The following is a 4352-nucleotide window of genomic DNA, read 5'->3' as shown; positions in this document are numbered from 1 at the left end:
TAATTTTAATTTAAGTTAATTTTAATAATAAAGTTATGGTTTAGTTGGGTTAATGTAAGAAATGTTTTACGGGTTTTAAAGTCGAAACTCTGCCCGTGTAACGCTACGCGATTAATCACCACTGTAAGCTATGTTCTTCCTTTTTAAATTAATGTATCGTAACTAAGTTATTATTATGCTTATTTGAGCCGAAGTAATCGTGATGTTGGGCTAAAATATTAAGAAGGGGTTATTGAACTTTGGACCATAATTAAGGTTTGGGCAAAAGACCGACACTTGTGGAAATTGAACTATTGACTATTAATAGATGGGGGGTATTGTCTAATTGAGTGACAACTCATTGGAGTCTGTCGAACCTATCTTCAAATTAATTAACCTAATAATTAATAATGATTATGGTTGTCCTATTTAGTGATGTTCATATGGAATCTGTTATAATCATTTAATTAATCAATTGGGTTGGGTAATTGATTATTCATTCTGATTAAGTGGATGAATTAATATTCATAAACTAATTAAAACAGGGGTGGATTACATACAGTGATAACTGGTGTAATTGTTGACAGAAGTGATAACTGCGTCACAGTTTAAATCCTTAATCAGTTGGAATATTTGACTTCGGGTATAAGGGTAATTTGACGAGGATACTCGCACTTTATATTTATAACTGATGGACTATTATGGACAAAAACCAGATAGACGTATCAAATAAACCAGGACAAAGGACAATTAACCCATGGTAATAAATTAAAATCAACACGTCAAACATCATGATTACGGAAGTTTAAATAAGCATAATTCTTTTATTATATTTCTCATCGTATCTTTATTTACTGTCATTTTATTACTCGCAATTTTATTTACTGTCATTTTATTTATTGTCATTATTTTACGCACTTTAATTATCGTCATTTATCTTTACGCTTAAAATATAGAATCGACAAACCGGTCATTAAACGGTAAAACCCCCCTTTTATAATAATATTACTACTTATATAATTATATATATTTTGTATAAATATAGTTAAAAATATAGTAAGTATCACCAGCTCCATGTGGAACGAACCGGACTTACTAAAAACTACACTACTCTACGATTAGGTACACTGCCTATAGTGTTGTAGCAAGGTTTAGGTATATCCCATCCGTAAATTAATAAAACTTGTGTAATTTTGTATCGCTTTTCGTAATAAAAATAAGTATATTTCGTACCCCTTCGCTTTAACATCAAGTTTTTGGCGCCGCTGCCGGGGAACGCTAAAACGCTATATTTTTAATTATAATAATAATTTAATAAATATAATAATATAATAATATTGAAATAAAATATAATAATATAATAATATTGAAATAGAATATAATAATATAATAATATTGAAATAGAATATAATAATATAATAATATTTTAGAAACTATTTTGAATCGTAAAAGTTTTAAAAAGTCGTATTTATTAAATACTTCAGGGGTATATTATGTAACTTGTAATTAATAATTTCTATCATGTCGCTTTCATGTGAATAGTAAATTAATTAATTTCTTTTCATTTACTATTCATGAATAGTAAATGAATTAAAAAAAAGTTTTGAAAAAAAATAATAATTATAAAAAAAGTATTAATTTGTAAAAAAAATCGTTTTTTTTTTTTAAAAAAAAAATTGTAAAAAAAAACGTTTTTTTTTTTAAGAAAAAAAATTCGTTTTTAAAAAAAAAAAAATTTTAAAAAAAATTTAAAAAAAAAATTTTTTTTTAAAAATAATAAATAATAATTTTTTTTTAAGTTTTATTACCTTTAGATTTTTAGACTATAGTCGCAACTTTTAGTATTAAGTTTATTTTTGGCGTAGTTATTTTTTTATTTCTAGATTTTTAGGTTTTGCCGTAAAATTCCTTAAGTGTTTATTCCTTAGACTAAGATTTAGGTGCTTTAGAATTTTCCGACGCCATTTTTCGCGCTACTTTCTTATTTTTATTTTTCGACGCCTATTTTTCAACCATTTTATTTTTCGACACTTTTCGACGCACAATCTTTTTCTTTCTTATTTCTCGACGCTCTAGTTATAGGATATAGAATTTTCTTTACTTCTTATCTAATTCTTCAAACGAAAAGAAAAATTATTTAAGTGGTTAAATTGATAGACGTTGACATTTTTCTGGTTCGTAGTAATAGTTGAATTTGTTAGTGGCAAGTTGTGGGCTTCCGATTTAAAGGGTCCTGGCTTCCTGCTGCATCTTTTGGCTATTCGAAACGTGGGCAAAATCAGAAAAGTCTATTAATTGGACAACTTATATAAGTTTTTCTTATTTTTTTTTATAACTAATAGGATATTCAGTGAATGCACCGAGCAAAACGTTCACCACCTTTCATACGTTCACCACCTATAACTCGATCAAGACATCTAGCCAATATTGTCGCCGTTGATTTTTCTTTAGAATCATCATCTAGTCGACCAAGAACTCCAACTCAAATTTCCGATAATCCATCTTTTGAACCCGACCTCACAATTGAGAATCCGGAGAATATTCAGGGACAATTCCAAGATCCAGAACCACTAATCATTCCTCCTGAACCACAAACCATTAAATCAGAATCTTCTAGTGATTCGTATTCAACAAATTCAATTATGGAAAATCTGGAACCTCTAAGTATGGAAGACCGAATGAGAGCCACACGCACGGGCCAAGGTCACGCCATTATTAAGCCAGACATTAATGCGCCAGATTATGAAATCAAAGGACAAATCCTACACATGGTAACTAATCAGTGCCAATATAGTGGTGCGCCGAAGGAAGATCCAAACGAACATCTTCGTACGTTTAATAGGATCTGTACACTATTCAAAATCCGAGAAGTTGAGGATGAACAGATCTATCTCATGTTGTTTCCCTGGACTTTAAAGGGAGAAGCCAAAGATTGGTTAGAATCGTTACCTGAAGGGGCGATTGATACATGGGATGTTTTAGTTGAAAAATTTCTTAAACAATTCTTTCCGGCATCTAAAGCCGTGAGACTTCAAGGAGAAATTGTTACGTTCACACAAAAGCCAAATGAAACATTATATGAGGCGTGGACAAGATTCGGAAGGATGTTGAGAGGATGTCCTCAACACGGTTTAGACACTTATCATATAGTACAAATATTCTATCAAGGTGTCAACGTTGCTACACGAAAAGACATCGACATAACAGCTGGTGGTTCCATTATGAAGAAAACCGCAACTGAAGCTTACAAGATCATTGATAGCACAGCCTCCCACTCACATGAGTGGCATCAAGAAAAAGATATCTTTCGATCATCTAAAGTGGCTAGAGCCGATTCTAGCCATGACTTTGATTCCGTTTCCGCAAAAATAGATGCTTTCGAAAGACGAATGGAAAAGATGAATAAAGATATTCACGCAATACGAATCAGTTGTGAGCAATGCGGTGGACCACACTTATTGAAAGATTGTCACATTGAACCAACGATGGAACAACGAGAGAATGTTTCCTATATGAACTAAAGGACGGGAAGTAATTATCAAAATAATTATCAACCGCCAAGGATAAACTTCAATCGAAATCAAAACATTCTTTACAATCCAAATGGACCCAACAACAACTCGTATAACCAACAAGGTTCGAATAACCAACCAACTCAAAACAACACTCTCAATCCACAAAGACATGGCTTGTATAAACCACCACAACAAACCGAAGAGAAAAAGCCAAATCTAGAAGAAATAATGGCAAAGCTAGTTGAATCTCAAACACAATTTATTACATCTCAAACTCAAACAAACGAAAGGTTTGATCAGTCATTAAGAACTCAACAAGCTTCTATTTTGAATCTAGAAAAACATGTTGGTACTCTTGCTAGCATGATGAGTGAGAGGGAACAAGGAAAGCTACCGAGTAATACTGAAGTAAATCCTCGAAATGAGAATGTTAATATGGTTTCAACAAATTCTGAAAAACCAGCTCCAGAAGATGGGAAGGTTTTAGATGAGAGTAACAATGAAGAATTTACAACACCACCACCACCCGAGTATGTAAAGCCAGTGGTGGAACCATATAAACCACCCATCCCGTTTCCAATAAAAGGAGTTGAGTATGAGCAAGTGATAGGTAATAAAGATTGTGATACCTCTGGAAAGAAGAAGAAGAAAAAGAATAAGGAAGTACAAGAAACAAAAACCGTAGAAGTAAACCCGGTGAATACAGTTCCACCAAAACCTCCACCTAGGGTAGGTGATCCGGGTGAATTTATTATTCCTTGTCTACTTAGTGATTGTGTCATGTATGATGCACTGGCAGATTTAGGTGCAAGTGTGAGTGTTATGCCTCTTTCCTTATATAAGAGATTAGGTGTAGGT

At 32.2% G+C, this 4352-nt stretch overlaps 1 non-coding gene across 1 annotated transcript; it reads right to left on the bottom strand.

The window, feature by feature from the left end:
• Positions 1–3005: 3005 nt before the first annotated feature.
• Positions 3006–3112, bottom strand: LOC139887305 (small nucleolar RNA R71). The gene has a single exon (XR_011773141.1). It is a non-coding gene; the product is annotated as a small nucleolar RNA R71 (small nucleolar RNA).
• Between the last annotated feature and the right edge of the window lie 1240 nt (positions 3113–4352).

This window comes from Rutidosis leptorrhynchoides, chromosome 1 (genome assembly GCF_046630445.1).
Source record: "Rutidosis leptorrhynchoides isolate AG116_Rl617_1_P2 chromosome 1, CSIRO_AGI_Rlap_v1, whole genome shotgun sequence".
NCBI classification, from domain to species: Eukaryota; Viridiplantae; Streptophyta; class Magnoliopsida; order Asterales; family Asteraceae; genus Rutidosis; species Rutidosis leptorrhynchoides.
Note: the sequence above shows the minus strand (reverse complement) of the source record. Positions and strands in the feature narration are given on the sequence as shown.